The sequence below is a fragment of the Antedon mediterranea genome, chromosome 2 (genome assembly GCF_964355755.1).
Source record: "Antedon mediterranea chromosome 2, ecAntMedi1.1, whole genome shotgun sequence".
Lineage (NCBI taxonomy): Eukaryota > Metazoa > Echinodermata > Crinoidea > Comatulida > Antedonidae > Antedon > Antedon mediterranea.
Window position 1 is genome coordinate 16,266,971 of NC_092671.1, and position 23,212 is coordinate 16,290,182.

Here is a 23,212-nt window from a genome sequence, read left to right on the forward strand (position 1 = left end):
GTGTTAGGTCCAAGCACCACCATTGACCTTAAAGCACCAGTCTTTTTTTTGGCATGTTTTTTTTTGTATTTGTGTTTCCAATGGCGATGGATATTGTACGAAATCTAGAACGTTTGGAAGATTGTCAAGTCAATCATTGATGTCTATTAGTTAGTTTTCAGTAACGTAACCGTAATTAGATTATTTGTGTGTGTGTGAAATCAAAATGGAATATAGGAATTAATTTGATTATTTCTGTGCAAGTGGTATATTGAATGCTTGTGCCATAACGATGATATTTATGGAACGTTTATCAAATAAAACTAGAATGATTGTAGTTTATTTTAATTATAGAAATGAACTTTAAATCGTGAAAACAAGTAATGATTGTTGAATATGAAATAATCGCACATGCGCACAAAATGCCAAAGGGAGGGGCGGAATGATATCATAGTGCAAAGTTTTAGAACTTTGTACCAAAAGGTTTGAAATGTGACGACAGTAAGAAGTTCATTCCTCTTCAGTTTTATTAATCCGTGTTCGCTATTTTACCCGTACGTATCATGTCTACAGAAATAAACAGTCTGCATTGTCTTAGTATGATATTATTCAGAGGGTTATATGTGTTGGTTAATACATTGTGTGTTATGTGTTATGGACGAGCCTGAGTCAATAGAGTTGAATGTATTGTACAGTAGTTAACCTACCCTATATGATGCGGTTGTGGTGTGTCTATTGTTTTTTTTCCAATGTACAGATTTAGTTTACATCACCTTATTGTTTTGGGGGCCAGTACGTCTTGTTTAAAGCTAGTTCCGAATTGACCATTAGATGAACCTATAGCACCGGTTATGTGAATGTTTATACATGAGCATGAATCCACCTCTTGGGAGGATGTTGATTGATATTGATAATCAAACTTATGTATTATCTAATTTCCAAGTAGGTTATTATCATTTATATACTTTCATATAAATGTATTGTATAATTTAATCAGTTACCGCTGTATATCGACACACAAGTTTGAGGCCACGGAGATATCTCCTTCGCCAAATTACACACTAATTTAAATTATTTTAGTATTATACTACGTAGTAACTGAATTGATAGTTTATACAATCATTCCTCATTAAAATGGTTTTTGATTTTGATTTGACAAGCATCGATGAACCACGTTCGTTATACGTGCGTTAATAGTGGTTGTTTTGCGTTACATCTCAGATGTGTAACGCAAAACGACCACTATCGACAATAAACGCAATTTGACTCGGTGCGTTAAAGATTTCCATTAGAAAAGCGATCAAGTCCAATTAAGTTTTCTTCATTAACTTATCAATTTTGATCATCATATATTTTAATGCTACAAAAATAAGTTTTTATATCCTGAATGATCTTTTCGTTATTGATTTCAGTTTTCAGTTAAAATATTTTAACTTGGAATACACTTCAACTAAATATACTGATGAAATAAAATAGAATATTTCAACGTACTGTATGTAATAATCAATTAAAATGTTTATGTTACAGCATAGAAGGCTAAACAAAACAGTGTACCTCTTCAATTTTACAATTTGTTCTTTTTTTCAAATGACGATACAACAAACAGCTTCTTTTCTTGTCATTTCTTTTTATTCATATGAACATTTTGAACTTAACATCATCGAAAATCTTATTGTGTTCCTAACCACTTGAGTTTTATTAAATCGAAACACGATTTACAAATGTCTAAAGTTTTTCCTTAACGCTAAGAATAAAAATATATGGTAAAAGCAAAGTATTCATAGTGTGTTTGTACATATCGGACAGAGACGGCCGGGTATTTTCTCAAGCACTACTTAGAACTGTGCTTACTTTCCATAACACTGCAAAGGTTACCTGAAACTCGAGCATATTGATATGAAGGACGCCACCAATCATTAGCAACAATAACAATATCCATCCAACATTTCAAAGAACAGATATACGTAGATTTGTACATTAGCAATCGCACAACAGATATAAATATCTTATTAATCTAGGAAATAATATTATAATTAATTTTTTGTTGAAACTAGTCAAAACATACACATCTTCACCATAACATATACCGATTCACAATATTTTGAATTTATTGTTCATCGTATAAGCATTGTTGTCTTTAAAATAATATTCTAGTAGATAAAATGACACGTACTTTTGAGATCTAACCAAATGAATAAATTGTTGTTGAATTGATAGAATAATTTGAGAAACGTTTTGCTATTATTCGATACTATCGATTAATTAAGCTAAGTGTTAAGATGTGACGTTCATCGTTTATTAACTTTAGACCATGTTTTTAATAAAATATTATACTCCGTATATTGGCATAATTTTAGTTTTTGTAGCCAATTAATTAAGATATACTTTCAAAATATATCACAATCCAATACAATTCTTTACATTGTATTATTTTGCAATAAATTTTAGCACCACAAATAAACACATATATTAAAATGTTAACATCAACGAATTAGTGTTTATGGTTATTTTTGTATCGTAATAACAAACTTTGTACATGTAGTTGTAGAAAGCAATTGCACTCTTAATGAAGAAACGCCGTTATAAAAGAGCGCCATCTATAAAGTTTGTAAAACATTTTGGCTCTTTTTTTTCGGATAAATCAAGTAGTGATAAAGTGACAATACTGTAGCGAAGTTACGACTTCCGATAACAGTTTACTAAAATATTCTTGAACATTCTTGGTGTGTTCTATATTGTATAAGTGAAAATAAATTCAGTCCATCACATTGTGTAGATGTATCTCCTTCCTGCTAATAAGGCCTCATTTTATCTCCTAGAAAACAAAAGCAAATAGGGAAATAAAGTCGTATATACATTACAATTGTGAGAAGAATAACACGTAATGTTTACATTCAAAACAGTTAGAAGTATTTTGGCTTATATCTAAACATCAATGAATGTAATGGAACAGAATTATTTTAAGGAAATGTTTAAGCCTAAATCAGTAAACGTATTTAACTTATATTTGATCGATTATTCTAAATTAGGAATTGTTGATGTTACCCCTACAATAATATAGTTTTCAAAGTTGATGTTGGAGTGCCGTTTTTTAATAGAAATCTTATTATTGTTCAATTTTCATATAAGTCTAATTTCAATGACAAATTATGTCGTAGAGATGGTTTTTATAAACACAAACCTGTAATTCGGTCTTATTAAAGATGTATATCATGAAGTCATAACAGATATTAATAGAGTGAAGACTGAAAAAAATGAATTGTTCATACCAAAGAACAACCTAAAATACCGGGTATTCCTCTTCAACAAAACAGATATAATTTTCGCTGTTGTCGTCGATTGGATTTGTTGGAATTTACTTAAACTTTAATTTATTATTGATTTTCTATTGCATTTAATGACTGAACAGTGTTTGATTGTAGCCTCCATAAATAGTTTTTATCTATTTATTCCCCGGCGTGAGTTTTTCTGAATTTACATTATTTACACAACGTATTGTAATTGACAGTAACTGATGGAACATTTTCTACTTAATTTGCGCTTGTATTTGTTCATCTATCTTCACCAGGTAAACATATAGGCCTACTGGTTTACAAAGTATATGCTGTATTTCAACGATCTTTGTTACCAGTCTCACGGGGATGTAAAAGCAAAACTGTATAGGCGCAATTAATGAGTTAGCTGCAGGCGTTTTATATATAATTAATACTAGGATTAATAGGCTACCCCTTGTAATTGATATTGGGATTAATGGTTGAGCATTTTAAAGACGTAGTTCTATCGACGAACCTATTATGTAGTAATTGCATGTTAAATCTACTACTAGTCTTATGGTAAAATTACCATACAGTAATTGAAATCAATGCGATTTAGTTCACCTTTTCAAAATTAGACGTTTCGTAGCCAAGAGCTTGGTCAAACGTTGGAAATGTTTTTGAATTTTCTTGTCTCTGCATCTCAAAATTTATCCAAGCACGAACAAGATTTCCTAGGTCTATTTGCTTGGAGGAATCGGGAAAAGCAGACAAATTACGGTCATCGTTTAGGTCGAAGAGTGACGTTCGTTTGCCCCATTGCGTTCCCTTATGAATCCTCCTTTTTTGGGCTTGTGTTGAAGATGCCAGTACGGCAGCAATTACCAAACATGTAAATATTTCACGATACATGGCTGTATTTAGTTCTCAACCTGCAAGATATTAAGTACAAGATTGATAAGTTGTGATAATTTGATTATTCTTATACTGCTGTAACGCCACTTAAATTATCCTAATGAACTTATAGAATTAGAAATTTCAACGTTTAAACCGTCTTCTGGTGAATACGTGCTAAATAGTGTTAGGCGAGTCATTGTGTGTCTGTCTGGTCATTTAAAAAAACGTTTAATGGATTTCATGGATTTAAGCGGTGTTATCGGAGGTGTTATTCGGGGTGTTAGCCGGGGTGTTACCACACACGAATATGTATTTCTATTCTTCGCCACAAAAATCCGAATATGTAATAATTAAATAGAGAGATTTCGATTTGTGACGGCCTACACGTTGTGTCGCTAGTCGTCGCTTGAACCTAAATCCTCCAAAACTAATATGGAGATATTATACCATGAAGGATCGAACTAGAGTCCCTAAGTCTTAGGTCGTCGCTTGAACCTAAATCCTGCAAAACTAATATGGAGATATTATACCATGAAGGAGCTAGACCTAAGTCTTAGGTCGTCGTTAATCGAATGCTTCCTAATACATTATATAAAACAATACCAATTACTTATAGTAATAATAACATCGATAATAATAAAACTAATTTTACCAAACGAGTATTAAACGTTCATTGAAGCAAAGTCAACTTATTTATTAAGATCAATCAATCAAATTAACATTTATTTCTTCCGCAGTAAAATAACAACAAATATCCAATATAAATTGTAAAATGAAGGAAGAGGGCAAAACTCATAAAGTAACGCCAGATGAAAAACAGAAAACTATTAATCAAAAGACCTTGTGACGAACAAGCCCTAAATGATAAATATAAATAAAAATTACCGTATACTGTTGCAATTTACTTTGTCTAACATATAAATGACGTGAACAAGTTTTTAAATTCTAAGCAGCAATTCGTAACTGGTTTTAAAACGTAAAACATCCAATTGCCTTCTCATGGTAAGAATAAGTCACTCAATAAAGAAAATACGTACTTGTTTTTGTGACATTAATGTAATATTATTACAACCGTACTTATACCTAAATTATTGATTTCTGTATTCCTAAACGTATAGTTGCGTGAGCTTCATATTGTAATATTTGTACTAAGGGACAATGCACTAAAGGTTATTAGATTAAGTATTGTGCCAGAGGAAATATGTTTCGACCACGATGACTACGGGCGAACGAATCAATGCCTTTTTAAAAGTGTTTTCAATACGAAAGAACCGAACTATTTGGAATCATAAATTAATTAACTTTTATTGCACAAGAATATTATTACATGCCAAATTACATGTAATATTACATATAATTCAAAAAGTCAATACAAAATTCAGAATACATAAGTTGAAATGCACCAAAATACAATATAAAAATCAGAAATATACAAGAAAAAGCAAATACAATATTATATAGTTTAATAAATAAATGAATTAATAAATGAATGTGAATGGAAGAAGAAATGATAACAACAATAAATTGAATTGTAACTAATTAATTAATTATCGTCATATCATCAATATTTCTCATATTAGTAGTTTTATCAATTATTTAAATTCAAGTTCAAATTCAAGTTCAAGTTCAAATTTATTCACATAATGCAAACACATACAAAAATATAATAGATACAAATGGTTGGAAATTAAGGAAATAATAGTTGCATTATGCCTGGAGAATACCAGAATAAATAAAGTAGAGTTAAAAATAATAATAATAATCATAGGTGAAGATTAGCTACTGACAGACAGGGACGCACAAGGACGACAGGAAGGACAAACGGTATTTATATAATTTGCTTAATTAAATTTAATTTTAGTATTAATATGATCGAAATAATTAATTTACTTTATATTTTGATATTAGATAGGATTTGTAGTTTATTTTTAGAGTATTATTTGTTTTGCTATTAGTTATTGACGGCTTAAGAGAGTTCCAGAGTACAGTAGGGGACCTGTATGTAGTATAGAGTTTAGTATTAGCTTACTGTTATAGTTTTTGGAAATGTAGTTGTTTGCGTTCCTAGTGTTATATGTGTGTAGTTCGTTATTTTTAGTGAAGAAACCGTTGAAAGTGGTTGGAAGTTTGTTATTTGAGTACCTATACATGAAGAGGGCAGTTTGCAATTTGTTAATTTCAAAAATGTTTAGGGTATTTAGGGTGTGAAAAAGAGGTTTAGAGTGAGAGAAGTAGTTAGAGAGAGTGCAAATGCGAAGGGCGTTTTTTGGAGTTTGAATAGTTTGTCTATTTTGGTTGTTTCCGTGCTGGTCCATGGACAGAGAGTTCGATGTTTTGAGTCAGTGGCTGCCCATGCAATGTTGCAGTAAGAGAGATGTGGAAGTATTAGAGTATTGTATAAAGAAAAAAGAATGTTAGACGGAAGAGTGAATTTAAGTTGTTTTAGTATGCCAATAGTTCTTGAAATTGTTTTTGATATGTTACTAATATGGAGATTCCAGTTCAGTTTATTATCAATAATCACACCAAGAAAATGGGTGTGGTCGACTGGTTTGATAGGTATATTATCGATATAGATATTTGTATTTGTAGCATTATTATTGTTTTTATTTCCGGAAAAGTGAATGTAATTTGTTTTGCTGATATTTAGTGAAAGCTTGTTGATTTTAAACCAGTTTGAAACGTTTCGGATTTCTCGGTTGAAAGTTTGAATTAAAGTGTTAGGATCTGGGCCGGAGAGAAAGATATTAGTGTCATCTGCAAATAGAACATAAGAGAAATAGTTTGAGGTATATATCAGATCATTTATGTAGATTAGACAGAGAAGGGACCGAGAATAGAACCTTGAGGAACGCCACATTTAACAGGAAGGATGCCAGAGGAGTGAGAATTGAGAGAAGTGAATTGCATTCTGTCTTGAAGGTAGTTAGTAATTAGGGATAATGGAATTCCACGGATGCCATAGTGGTTAAGTTTAGATAGGAGGATTGAATGGTCAATAGTGTCAAAAGCTTTAGATAGGTCAAGGAATAGGCGAATGGTGTGATGTTTTTTTGATAGTGCGACAGAAATTTTATTTTGGATGTCAAGAAGTGCGAGATCAGTGGAGTGTTGTAAGCGGAAGCCATACTGGTTGTTTTGGAGAATGTTATGGGAATTAATTAAAAACCAAAATTACGGAAGACTAAAACAACTCCCAAATGTGTAGGCCCTAATTTATTATTAGGATTGTTTTTTAATTAAGGACCCTGAGATTGCTCCAATCCATATCAAATACACAAACCTATTTAATATGTTTGTTAGCAAAAATATGTTGTTGTCAATTCAATTAATTCAATAACCGTGAAAAGCTTACGAAATCGGATGATCAGTAAATCCTAGCCCTTACAATCTACAGCTCAAGTGATAATGAGAGACCATTGAATAGATATTTAACACGATGATATTTAGCATGGATGCTTCTAACATAGATAAGTAGTCGGTGTGTGTTATAATGTAGTTTTTATAAACCTTTCTAACTCCCGAATGAATGTGACATATCAGTCACGAGGCCACATCGTCATCAAAATATTTAGGCAATAATGACTGCGGTATTATTACATTTTCTTTTATAGAGTCCTTTATAAGCATAATTTATATCTCTAATATCTTAACACCGCAAATCTTAACATGGGCCATGAGAATAATATGTGAAAATAAATTTTGAAATAAAGATTTGGAAGTATTTGTAATAAGAATATTCAGAAATTAGCTAATATAAACTAGATGATTCTCGATACAGTCTCACATGTTATACATATATACACTGTATTACACAATGTACCTATGATATTGGACAGATATGCCATATGTAGAGATAAAGTACAGATAATCGAGTGAATAATAAAGAGCATCTGTAATTAGATGTTTTGCCCTACTCTGACGTAATTTTTAATTTATACTAAGTACACTTGTCAGAGTAGGGCAAAACATCTAATTACTCAACTCCCTGACGAAAAACTACAATTACAAAGAGCATCTGAACACCAGTTCTTATTTGGACTGTTTTGTTTGTCTTAATGTTTAAAAGTAAAGATAGGTATAACATTATGGAGTGTTTAATGTTAAAACAACATACAATTCCATGTTGTATAAATAAAAATTGTATCTTTGCGCTTAGTAAACATTCATCTCAACTTGGTTGTAAGTCAATAATATAACCTGAACAGAAATGTTTTCCATAAGGAATTTATTTATTTATTTTTTTATTCAGTATAAATTAATATGAAAAAGAAAAACAAACCGACTCAGCGGTGACATGAGGCAGAACACATCTTAAAAACAAAAGATTAATTAAATTAAAATAATGGTTTGATAATTAGAGTCTTAAAGAGTTTTCACTTCTTAACAATGATGACTTAAGGAAAAACAAGGCCAACAGCCATAAGTCGCGTGCTAAAACGCATAGTGATACCGGACCGACAGACAGACCGACAGACCGACCGACATAGTGAACTATTGAGGTCGGTCGGTCTGTCGGTCTGTCTGTCGGTCCGGTATCACTATGCGTTTTAGCACGCGACTTATGGCTGTTGGCCTTGTTTTGCTTAAGTCATCATTGTTAAGAAGTGAAAACAGACCTAAATGCCGACTTATACCTATTTATAGTGCATGATTATTATAGTACCGGTGCGTTGTTGATAGATTATTAACTTTTTACAATTCTAAGATCCACTCCAACATTTATATCATTGTTAATGAGACAATGTTGTAAGACCTTCTTGCCAAAAATGATACAACAATGTTATTAATCATAAAATTAATTAAATTAATTAAACAACCGGTATATTTTGTTTGATTAAAATATTTACATTGCTCTTATAACTCATTATGAATGTTTGGAAATTATTGTACAACACTCAATATTACCGGATGTGTGGGCAGTTGTCTACTAATACACGCCATTACTGTAAGTGATACACGTTGTAAATCATATTGATTACATTTTCTTTTACAGTCAGTATAGTTTGTCCACCGCCCCTCCCACCCACAAGACTGTTATTACTTGGAAAATAAATTTTGTTTTTTCAGGTATAGTACTTGTATTGTAATTTGGCAAAATAGAATTTTGAAAAGTAGTACTTTCTTTGTTTGTCCACAATTTTCAATTTATCATGATTATTTCGGTGTGAATAGATATATACTTACAGAACATGTCTATTGATTTTCAGAAAAATCGATATATTGATGATGTAACAATCAATGTGACGGAAATGATAAATAGGACGCCCTCTGTTGCTTTTTTATTTTTCCAAAGATCTTAGAAAGTATATCTTTCTAAGATCTTTGATTTCTCTGTTTCCGAGTGCTTTCATTTTTTGTTTGTATGTTTGCACGACAGCGTCAACAATGTTTAAGTTGTTCATTAATAGGTATATTCTTACAGAATTTGTATTTATATGGGTGACTTCATAAAAACTTACTCTCGAGTTACCTTTAATGTGAGCTAAAATATAAAATAGAACGCCCTCTGTCGCTCTGAATTTTCCCCGAGCGCTTTGTTTATTTACTTATTTTATTTAAATGTTCTTGTTTCCTCCTTTAACTGTTATGTTTTAATCGGTTGTTTTATTAGCCGATTTTCGTATGGTATCATGTCTAGCGACGATTAACTGTGGGGCTGTTTTATTATCAAGCGACGGTAACAGACCGAGAATCGGTTAGTTTTCACTCGTTCTTCACACCCTTTTCAAACATTAAAGCGTGCCCTTCTTTCCCTGTTAAGTACTTATCTAGTACTGTTTTTTTCTCTCTTGTATGGTAGACTAACCACTAGCAATGTCTCACAATGCTTCGTGTATTAAACAATGATTTCCTTAATCACTTTTTTCAAACACTTTTTTGAATATAATATTCCGTTTTTTAGAATAATTTTCTCGTACTTATATCAAAACATAAATTGAAGAGATATTTCAGTCTTAATATGTTAGTATTATTTTAAGTTTATATTATTTTACCGTCTCAATGCTAGCATGCAAACCCTACTAACAATAAAATCAAACGCATTAACTTACAAAAAAAATATATTAACTCAAAAAGCAAGTGGGCTATTGTTTGTATAAACAATCAATTTAGTTCACTGTTGATATTACTTATATTTTTAGTGACGTATTCTTACGACTTATTTCTAAGAAGGAATGGAACATAAATTACGACACAAGATAACTTATAAAATTGGCATGAGAACATATGTAGCGCATTTTTAGATGATAAAATGGAATAGTGTGTTTTGTAACATTCATTCTGATTGTTCATTATACCATAGGACTAAATCCGAAAAGCCTTCAGATACTCATAGTATAGATACTCTTCGGCATCTAGGCCTTATGAACCGCAACCTCAGGCATATATAATTAACGCATTTAATTGCAGACAATAATCTGATAATAGTAATGATTATTATTAATTGTACTAAGAGGACTATGGGGAGAGTAATTTATTATAAGAACGATTTGTTTAAACATGAACCTAATTAAATATCAACATGCATGTTAATTTATAGTTTGCAAATTGATTAAGAAATACTGTAGGATCGACTGATTGTTCATCCTTAAAATGTCATTATGATTTAACAGCTGCTTAAGGAGCATAGTAAACTAGTTTTGCTCTTTCAAGTATTTGCTTATCCACCTTGCTCACGAGGGAATTAAACTAGTGATTCGATTTGTGTGTAAATTACTAGTACAGTTTTTTTTGTTTAACCGCGTTTCTGTACTATGTTGTGTCTTGAATCAAGGACTGTAAGTCCCTACTTATGGTACGTAGAGTTTCAACAACACGTTCTCTATACATTAATGTACTGGCATAAATTTTTATTAGTTCGATTAATCTTATTCTTACATTTTCATTAAAATATCGCTCATTTTACATATCTCCATAGGAACCTGAATAATGATAGCCTTTTACATGTGTAAACTAACATTGTTATTTTATTTTATGGTTTCACTAGTTGTCTTCTACTTTGAGTCTTGATTGTAAAAGATCGAGTGTCGTTGCCTAGAATTTCCATTTAAACATAAAAATGATAATATACTGTACCATAAATTATATTTTTTATTGTGAAAACTATGAAAAGAAAGATGCAAAAGTACACAGACGGACAGATGGTATTATATCGACGTTTCAATTGCCAAAAAAATCGATGTGTTGAAAAGTCTCGCTATATGATTATTCACACTTCCAGGCTACAAAAAAACGTACGTTCGTAATGCTGTCAGACCCTTTTAAGGGCGCGATCTATTAAAAAGGAATGGTCTACTAGTCTACCACAGCAACGTATCGAAGCTGTTTAATTTGTGAAAGGGGCTTTCGAAGGCAGATTAAAAATGTGTATAATAATGCGAAATATGAAATGATTTCTACCTAATACAATACTCGTTAAGGGTTAGAATCGTGTAAACACCATTGGTTTCTTTAATTATATTATTAACAAATAGTTCTTGTTCATTAATTATTATATTTGAAGTAAATTATAGCAACTTAATTACCTCGTCTGTTTTCTATTGTCCACTTTATTGATGTCCGTTAAATTTGTACTTATATTATACATGTTGTGGTATTGGATCAGCTGCAGGCATGGGGATACTTGGAATACAGCTGAGTTTGTTAATGATTATTCTATTGCGGTTTCAATATCCATTATTTCTTAATTGGAAAGAACGCGATCGTCGTGTATTTTTGTGAAAACATTGACCAAACAAATGGACAAATGAAAGAGAATTAATAAAAACAATAAACGATGTTGAATTGTTACTTTATAATCGTCCGTACAAATCTTGTTGAAGATTGGGAGTAAATGATTGTTCTCTATTCTATTCTGTTTATTATGTTTTTGTTTCTCCATGTCTGCAATTACATTAGCTCATGACGTAGCAATTAACACGTCCTACTGTACAATTCTGTACAAATTATATGCAGCCATTGAAAACTATACGATTACAAATGGATTTTATGAGTTGATGTTGGGATTCGTTACGTCAAAATAAGGCAGGTTCAATTCCAAAATTAATTTTTAAAATTACGAAGAATCACATCGTCGACGAATGGAATACATCCGAAATGTACCAATTATGATTCATTTCAGATCTCGTTTTAATAAATCAAGAACGAATTCTCAAACGACACATAGGATCTGAAAATGCTTTGCCTAAAGTTATGATTGAAATCCACTCATACCTACTCATTGGCTAGATCTTCCAAATCCACCAATTACATTTTATTTTATCATTCTGATTTTTTATTCATCTTTTTGTTGACCTATAATGATCCATTAACGGTAATTGCTCGCGTAAATACTGCATAATTGTGATGATATAAAGATAAATTTAGAAAATCGGATATTTGAATAATGTTTATTAATGTTTTATGACTTATCAATTGCAGGTTTTAAGCTAGCATTAGCTTTAATTGTTAATTCTAATGTAAGTTTGTAATAATCACAAAATGATATTTAATGAAGAACAGATGAAAATATACTTTTATGTGACTTGCAATAATTGATGTGACATAAATCTTGAATTTGTAAACTTTTTTTTTTGGCAATGCCTGTAGAACTGCTAAAACTAGTTTTATACGATGTTGACAAATTACGCTCAGATAGTTGGGAACCTAATTATTTTGTTAAGTAAAAGAAAGTGATGGTGGAAGTGTATAACGTGAGGTGATTAATTATTTAATGAATTGCTATTTGCCCTTACGTAAACTTATATAAAGATGCAATGGGTACCTTTTCTGTGACAAACACGTTATCTTGCTAACTAGAATTTTGGCAAAAGTCACTGATTAAGACATATCGTTACATATAGTATTGGATATCTGCCTATAAGAATACTCATGTATCATGATAAAGAAGTCTCATTAATGTATTTCGTACAACCATCGATTTATACTGATACACTTGTATGCTCATCAAGAAACCAAAAACCGGATCGATTCCTCCTTACCATCCTGACTAAATTCGTCAAACAGAAAGATGAGCATGGTAAGATAAGTGCAAATAGCACCAGCTTACATTATAGATACAGACATTGTATTTAAATAACTTAAACAGCAATGGTCAGTCGAGAATGCACAATGCATTGATGTCATTAAGATGTTAATTGTGAATAACCTTTTCGTAATTAAAGACAATCAAGAAATCTCAGTTTCATTGAAAATAAACACATTTTAAAAATTAGAACGAAATATAACTCCTTCATTCAGACCATTAGGCTCTATTTGCCATTGATAAATTTCTTCTCCAATTGTTTAATGTTTCTGCATCGTCTACTGAAATGTAAATTATTGTTTTTCAGTGTGTATTATATAGGACACTTACAACAATTCATTTCTAAGCATGTTTTCTCTTTCCATTAAGTTTGAAATAATAAACGATGTAGCCACAAAGCAGTACTATTTTATTTGACAAAGAAAGAATTGACTGAAATTACAATCAAACGTAAGCAAAAGACAGTACATTTAAAATAAAAGTCAATTAGTTGAATGGTGAGGGCATATGATATCAAAAGTAATGATCATTAAAATCAACAAGCTGATTCATAAATAATTTGCAAAACGACGACTAGTCTATAACGACTAAAAACCAATTTTTGTTTATTTTTTTCGCCATAAAAAATATTAAAAAAACAAAAAAGGAATTTATTTTTAAACAACAATGTACTAGATTATTTTCTTCTATGTCTTTTTCTGTTAACTGAGCTGCCAAACTAACAATAATATTTATTTCACAATCGTAAAAACATAACAATTACAATAAATCGGATTGAACATAGGCAAAACTTTCGACGCTATTTAACTCTTTTGTAAAATTTCAGGATAAAAGAAGAAATCTTTGTTTATTGACAATTTTAAATTAATTCATTTTGTAAGAAAAATAGGTAAAATACTATCAATAAGAGTGTATAAATAGACTAACGATGGCACGAAACGTATTTGCCAATGGCCAAAAGGCAATAAATTATACAATAAGTTCATTAAGTAAGTCTTAAGTTAGTCTTGTATTCATTATTACAACGGAATGAGACTAGTGGGTAAATCAAATGATTCTAAATTTTGTTACAATCATATGATATTATATGGTGTATCTAATCAACGCTCACAGTAACACCTCGTATACAATCCCACCGGAAAACCGAACGATTTATGTGTGTTGTTGTATGCAAACCTTCTAACATTACACGCAATTTAAATGTTATTGTGTGATATAAATTATTATAAAATAGGCATATTTCCATATTTATATTTTCAGCCTTGACAATAATAAATTCGAGTCGTTATTGTCTTTGTCGCTACCATAGTCTAAGTGAAAACAAAAAAACAATGACATAACAAAGAGTACCTACCAAATTAAATTATACGAATGTAAATAATATGTAGATGCGAAATAAAATAATATTATAAAGTAATATTATTTTCAAAATTATGATTCAGAAATGAAACTTGATGATATTCATATCTTGAAAATCTATGTGAGATCGTAAATTCGAAGAGACATAATTGTCATTAATTTTGTTGATGATATACATATTTTGTACGCACGCGCACGCGTACGCTGATAACATACAGTATTACAGCTTTGTTTACGACGCGCGCACGCATATTGATGATAATGATACAGCATTTTTATGCACGCGTAAGCTGATGATAACATTATACAGCTAGCTTTTTACGTTTGTGATAATACAGCTTTAATATGCATGCGTACGCTCATGATAGTAGTACAGCTTGTGTACGCACACGTAAGTTGATGATAATAGTACATCTTTTAGTACGTACGCGTACGATGATGATGATAATGGTATAGTCTTTTACGCACGCGCGTTCGCCGATAGTAGGCCTACAACTTTTTTACGTATGCGTCAACGATGCAGATTTTATTTTTTATTTATGTATTTTATTTTGTATTTATTTACAGGTACTAACAAGTTATATAAGCCCATATTACAATCTTCAGAATAAAATCAATTTCTTTATTTTACTATAGTGTATACTGATTTTTTATTTATGAGATTTTAGATCTTAAAAGGTAATAAATAAAGTGTGAACTAAATTGATGATCGCTGATGACTGATTGCTATCATTGAGTTGTTGAAAGTAAGATACAGGCGATTGTAACGTAAGTGAGAATGACAAGATATGTATCAAACTATGGTATCAGAATCTATTAACGTACTTGGAATTGTGTTACCTTTATTATAAAATTATTTAAAAACATGTAAAGTAAAAATGATTTAGCATGAAACATTTCATCAATTTAAATATGGATAACGGATGTACGACAGATACACATACACATTAACAGTATTTGTACGCGCGCGTCTGATTATATTTGTCTACGCGAAATGTTTCTCTGACGATAAGATTAAACATTTGATAGTAACAATTCGTATCATGTAATACAATAGTTCGTTGACCTAATGTTTATACAACAAAACGTTTGGAAACGCGTTACCTGCTTCTTAACGCGTGTTTCGAAAGTTACATTGCGTTTATGGATGAAATACTGCACTAAATACAGCAATTTGGTTACAAAATGTATTCCTTGGTGGGAATCTTTTCAGCAATCTGCTTTAAATTTTGTCAAAAGAATTTCGCAAGGTAATTAATTATTACATAGAATATTATTGACGCACAACCTCAAGGGAGATACAACACGTTCCGTTGATCGTGATTTAGTTAAAATCGCACAGTATTAAAAAAATGCAATTAACAACATCAGTATTACAACAATATTTCGGTTATTAAATCAAAGAACGTAAAACATTATATTAATTATGGAACTGTACAAAGCTCATGTGGTGTAGTTTCAGGGAAGAGTGAGTTTGTATATACTCTTTCCATAGCTCTACAGCCAACATGAATGACATTTCTACGCAAATAAATTAGTTTAAACTTAAATGATAACTCACGTATACTTCTACACAAATGTAGTATAAAAGGACCAGTACCTTTCTATGTACAACTGAACGCCGGTTCCACAATGTTCTTGAGTCCGTTTTCCCGAGTGTTGTGACTTTTCACTGCCTCCGTCCGTTCGTTTCCAAGTTTCGCTTTAACTGAAATGCCCAATCACCGGCACCTGCATTATATCTACACTGACAATGGTTTAGTCCGCGCCTCCAAATACCCACTCGATCAATTCGATAAATGATGAATTTAGCTTATTAAGTTTACTAAATTACGTTATTCATGTATTATAGCAATAAATAGTGGCCGTTTAGCAGGAAGCGATCAAGTGAATTTTTATGAATAAAGACGCTATCATTGGACGTATAATTGCTTAGATTTAAAAGCTTTAGCGAAAACCGAATAACTCGTAAAATTGAAAATGAAAAGATTTGTCTAATTGACATTCAAACTTATCGATTAAGACGTTATAATTTTTGTTTTTATATAAACAATATTGAAGGTTAAAATAGCATCAATTTAGTGTTTTGTTTATACCGGATGTATTCTTCTTTTCCCCCATTAAATTTTAAAGTTGGGATTTTACTTTCCTAATTGTTATACAAAACAAATCAATAAACTAATCTAATTTGTATAGTCTTATTTAAGGTATTGTTACCAAAAGATATTAAAAAAACTCCAAACCATTAATTGAATTTCCTATTTAAAATCAATAACTTATGAATTACTGTGATCAATTAAAATTTGTTATTTTAATTTTACGACTGAGGAGTAACAGTGAATAATTGTGATTTTTACAATTACAGTTTATCTTCTTCTTCTTTATTTTAGGTAACGTTGACAACAATATTACTCCTTTACTATAAATACAATTTTCACAATTCTACGTAATAGAGAACAATTGTTAAGTCAAAGTTGTTTCAATTTGCTAATGCATCCAAATAAGAGTTTGTACGCGAGCGTTTTTTTTTTACAGAAGTCGCTTTGACGAATAAATTACACCGTAATGCTAAAATTTATATTAATGAATTAATAAACCATTTTAAAAACGGATTCGTATATTATAATGATTTAGTGTTTACGCTCTGGTAAGTTGGAGCAAGGCAGGGAATAATTACCATGTTCTTGATTAAAAAAGACAAAGCAATTAAATGTTAATAGTTGTTAATCTTGGTCTTGTGAGATGAATTCGAAAGCAAATATATTTTTCGATTTGTGATATGTTAATAAAACTTTAAATTTCTTGGGTTGATTTAATATTTCTCCGGAGTTTGGGATAATAAAGTTCTATTGTATTATATTGACGTTCAAATATAACACTATACGCGTTAAGGTTTTTTTTGACGTTCAAATATAACACTATACGCGGTAAGGTTTTTTTTGACGTTCAAATATAACACTATACGCGGTAAGGTTTTTTTTGACATTCAAATATAACACTATACGCGGTAAGGTTTTTTCCCGAAATATACAGTTTTCTCTTTTGTGGAGCACTGTGGCGCAGTGGTTAGAGCATTGGACTTGCAATCAAGAGGTTGTCGGTTCAAGCCCCGGCTCGGTCACTGCAGTGTTGAGTCCTTGAGCAAGATTCTTTATCCACATTGTTCCTCCCCACCCAGGTGATAGAAATGGGTACCGGTATGTAAAAAGTACTGGGAAGGTAAATCAGACTCGTTTGTGCGGGAGGAGTGGCGTACCCCCCACAAACATACACACTTAGTGGAGTTTGGCCCAAACGCTATGGAAATGGAGATGGGCACCACGGCCGTTAGCATTAGCTTAGGTTTCGACTTTACTTTTTTACTACTTTTGTTAACCGAATCATTGGCGTTGAAATAATTAATTCGACAAAAACGAGGATGACAAATGCTCATTGATAGTTAGACTGTTTGTGGTTTTATTATACAGGAAGAATTTTAGTTAGATAGTTCTATAAATTGTGACTGGAAGAATTTTAGATAGACAGTTCTATATATTGTGTGTGTAGTTTTGCTATACGGGAGGAATTTTAGATAGACAATTATGTAAATTGTGTGTAGTTTTGTAATACTGGAGGAATTTTAATTAAACAGTTCTATAGATTGTGTGTAGTTTTGTTATACAGGACCAATTTTAGTTTGGCAGTTCTACATAATGTGTAGTTTTGTCCTACATGAAGAATTTTAGTTAGACAGTTCATATTGTGTGTAATTGTTATTATACATAATACACATCCCCTCTCTCTCTATACCCACGAGGGATATGGGTAAATAAATAAGCAGGCGTGTGTAATTTTACAGGAAAGAAATAGCGATATTGTGCTGTAGATACAACAAGATGTCGATATAAATTAATATTGGATAACAACTTGTTAATGAAAATTTTGTCGAACTTGGACTCTGGTATTGTATAATGATTGAATTATCCACAATGGTTATTGCAGTTACCGTCAATAATCAAATAAACACACGCAACTTAGTGTACAACTAATGAACAATGAATGCACAATGCGTCCATTATTTCCTTTTTCGAAGAAATTATGATGGACAATGAAAGAGTCTATATGATTTATATAGTATTTCATTCGTTAAAAGGTAGTGTTGTATTATATATTTTTTTAACTATTATATTTCTGTCAATTTAAACAAGTTTTGGTGCAACTAGCTCTTTTTTTTTCGACATTAGTAATTCTTAATGTGCGTGGAGAATATTAATATATAGAATTTTAAAAATCCAGAATGTCACATATCAACTGTTAATATAGTTTGATTTTATCCGTTTGTTTTTTTTTTAATTCAGCGTATAAAATTATTTCAAGTTTGATTTTAGCGTAGTCCTTAATGTGTTTGAGAAATATTATTAAATCAATACAAAATATCCGGAAGTAACAAATTGACAGATTAAACAGTATATTTTCGGTTTATCAGTTTGTAAAACATATTTAGCGTATTATATAAAGTAATATAATATAGTGTTTCTTTTTCATCATGCTCATCCTTAACTTCAATTGTCGATCGGCTCTGGTTTTAAGGGTATCTCATTTCAGGGGTTATTTTTCAAATAGACCGTAGAATTCCTTTGCAAACATAATGTACTCTACGTCGTTTAACCTGAAAATCAAATTGTCTAAGTTAATTTTTTGCTCTAATGTATCAGTACATTAGTAGTCAAATGCGTCATACGTCATACATACAGAACATCAAGTTTTGTATTTAGTGCTTCGAGCAAATCAAAATGTTAGGGATCTAATCTGTTTAGTTGGCCTAGCTGTTTCCGAACCCGATAATACCTTAATGTTGAATGCATTTTACATGTAGCTCCAAAAACTTACCCGAAACCCCCAGGGATGCCAAAGTAATGTAATAGTCTGCAACTATATTTTAGAATACAATTTAATATGAAAGAAAGATTTCATAAATATATAAACACTGTAGGTCAAGTATATCATAATTTTAAGAATATATGGCCAAATAGAACATAGTTTCATGTTTCTTTCCTCCGCATGACTTTTTTTTAATCGTCTGTAAAACAAACATTCGATGACCGTTAGTTTTTAGATTTAATCAACTTATCAAAACATAAAAATGTTTGTATATCATAATTTTTAGTTTGTCAAAAAATAGCTTATAGCTAATGTTGCTTATAAAAACAAACACATAATCCAATGCCCTAAAGTAACGTTTTTTGGAGACATGATTTTTTAATCAAATTTCTAAAGTGGTAAAAAGGAAAATAAAACTAAAATTTAGGCCTACATTATTAAAGATGTACAAAACCTGAAAAAAAAGATGAATAAAATCAGATTTTTAATAAAGTTATTCACTTCTGTAGAAAAAAAAATCAATAAAAATAATTATTTCACTTACGCCTATAAAAAGGCAAAAGAAACAGTTAATTTTAACCAAAAACCATTTTCTGACAGACAATTAAGGTATTTCTGCTCGAAATTACATCATTTCCCAGTTTTTGGTCAAAGTGAATAACTATTATGTGACATTAAAATGGTATATTCAACACAAAAAATGTAAAAATATTTTTCTAGGGGGACAATATATCTTTAATATTATTACGTATTCCAAAATCCCATAATGGATTAGATCGTCTTTTTGTGACTCATGGTTCGAATGCTTCTGGCTAGAAATTAAAGATGTTAAACTTTAATTATGGAAGAGAGAGGTTACATTCTTTACTTGTTTAATTAAAATTAACTAATCTAAGTAAATTGTATATCGACCGCTTATAATTTGTCAAGTTATACTGACTAAATCATTCAAGATAATTTATGGACACTGTAATCGTCCAAAGTCATTTGAAGCAAAATACGTTCTGTTGAAATGAATGTCGAATGAATAACGCTTTTGGTTGATCTTTAATTTGATTAGGCCCATACGCTGCTTGAATTGTAGCATAAAACACTATTGAAATTAATCATGAACGTAGACAATTATATATTTTGGATCGGATCATTGCATATACCAGATCTTGAATTTGCACTTTCTAAAAGTAAAAGTAGGTCTATGTCAAACCGAAGGTTCGTTGAAAAGATACATTGAAGGTCCACAATGCCGATTAACGTGTAATTTAATCAACAATTATTGTTACGTGTAGGAGTTACATGTAGGCCTACAAAAAATGAACTTATTTAGAGTGCGTAAACATATTGCAATGGTAACCAAAACCATCGATGACGTCATTTCACACACATTTTAGATCAATCGTATGTTACTTTAAACTGTTGGCTAAGTAGTTGGTTAAACACAGTATTTGGAATCAGCTATAAAAAGGCAAATTGTATATGTTTTATAGATTAAGATCAAACATAATATAAAATTAAAGAGTCTGTTTCCTTCTTATTCTTTCTACTGTATGTTTACCTCGTGTAACAGGACCTATCTTACAGGTTGTGTCAAAGTTCATTCTATAAAACATTACCTTAATCAATTAATGTAAAATATAATAATTGAAAGACCAGGCCTTTGTACTATAGGGATTTTATGCTACATCCATAAGAATAAATCGAAATGTATGATATCAGTATTTTAATGATAATTGATCCATGTTAGTATTGCTTATAAAGCTTTCTTCTCCTGGACGTGCGCAAAGCAAATTCAGTGATTCACGCGTCCTAATTGGTGACATTTATTGCTGTGCGCTTACGTCCAATTGGAAACCAGCTAAAGAGATATTGGGATTAACAAACGCAAACGTTTTACGTGGTAGTGCTATGGTAGTGCTAACTGCATTACTTACTCATGCGTGCAATTGGAAAAGTATTTTTATGCAAATGGTAAATTACCAACGCGAGTTTCAATCAATTATCACAATTGAAATCTGAAAGTTGATAACATCAATATGTAATAGAGGTGTATATTTAAAAATGTAGATGATACACGGTACTTTGAAGCCCCCTCGACAGAACTCAATTCACATACACGATATCTGATATCTTACATTATTGCAACGTTGTAGAAAATGATGAAAAGTATAATGTACTGTGTTTTATACCTGTTGCAACTTTGGATCTACGGCATTATGTTCACTCTAAATCATAGACTAGTCCAGATTTGGTAAAAATGAAATGCTGTAGGCATTTCTTGTTAAAAGCGAATAAACATGGGTTTTAGGGTAATTTTGGGGTGCTGAATTCAAATCTGCTATTTATCCGGCCCAATTTTTAGATCTTCACCCCTAAAATGTGAAAAACAAAATAGGCCGCCAACTCATTTTGGCTTATAACTAACATTTTAAGTGACATAGCAAGTTAAAAATGGTGTCTATACGCATGTTTGTGATACTGAGGATTCTAAATATACTGTTATTAAAGTTGAAAATATTCTATTTCAGCCGCCATGTTGAAATCCAAGATGGCCGCCATTTTAAATTAAAATTATCCTAAAACACATGTTTTTTCGCTTTTAACACGAAATGCCTACAGCATCTTATTAGAGTGGAAATATGACTATCTGGATTAGTCTATCATGAAGTACTGTAATTGGTAGGTTAATTAATTAATTATCTTCTTTTTCAAAACATTTTGAATATCATTTCCATAATAATATTATATTATTACAGCAACTTTTCATAGTTTGTCTTCTTTTTCAAAACATTTTGAATATCATTTCCATTATAATATTTTATTATTACAGCAACTTGTCATAGTTTGTGGTCAAAACATATCCAAAATAGTTTTATTTTATGATATAGAAGGTAGAAACAATATCGGAGCCGATATGTAGGATCTAAACGAAAAAAGAATGAAAAGAGTGTGTAATTTAACAAACCAAAAATAAACCATTCTTTTAAGGGACGGTGTTGTCACCAAGGTCGTAATAGATTGTTCTGGAGAATTCCTTATTTTATGTTTCAATGAGGAAGAACAATGGATTAGAATAAACCAATGGTTTTACGTTACGTTACGTTAAATCAGGTTGTCATAGATAGGGCGTAACATGTCTACGTTAGAGAGCAGATATTCATTAATTCGCCAAGAGTGGAAAACAAGCGTTTTAGGCAAAAATAAGAAAATGATACCGACATAATACTAAATTGTAAGGATCAAGGATCAGTCCGGTAGACGTTGATAGATAGCAGCAGTGAGTAACGCCATTTTAACGTTTAAAAGAATACATTAATGATGAAGACGTAAATCGGGCGACATAACGTAACATTGTATTAGTTTAGTCTTTAATTTATTTATTTTAGGTAGCCTCTTAGTATACTTAACTCATTGATGTCAAAGACATTGAAGTTACCACGATAGTATTGAGTTTTGATGTACGACGTGACAGTTATCATCATGTATTTGTTAATCGAGATATATGTATAAAAACAAATGCAAATTATCCAACTCTATTAGAGGCATCTGAAAAGTGTAAAAAGAACGTCTGTTTAAACCCCTTTTCTGTTTCTTTTACAACATAAAAAAGCTGCCAGACCCTCAAATGAGATGCTAAACCATTGGGTTGTTATTTCATTTGTACAAGGCGACAAGTCCATGGACAATCATTTAATCACTCTCCATTAAAGTAAATTAGAGTAAACGTTGCTATTAACAAGTTGGCATGTATAGTAAATTTAGAATCATTTATTTACCAGTTGGGTACGTGTTTTAAAAATCATAAACATAATTGGTTAACTAGATTGGATTGGTTGATATCTAA

At 31.0% G+C, this 23,212-nt stretch overlaps 1 protein-coding gene and 1 long non-coding RNA gene across 2 annotated transcripts in view; one reads left to right on the top strand and one right to left on the bottom strand.

Annotated features, from left to right (window-relative positions):
* The window catches only part of LOC140040574 (cyclin-dependent kinase 2-like), an 82,600-nt gene that overhangs the window by 50,360 nt on the left and 9,028 nt on the right, over window positions 1-23,212 (top strand). The window lies entirely within an intron of this gene.
* LOC140039723 (uncharacterized) lies at window positions 1,595-16,272 on the bottom strand. Its single transcript, XR_011842567.1, has 3 exons — window positions 16,115-16,272; window positions 3,858-4,165; window positions 1,595-2,794 (listed from the first exon to the last, which is right to left on the bottom strand). It is a non-coding gene; the product is annotated as an uncharacterized lncRNA (long non-coding RNA).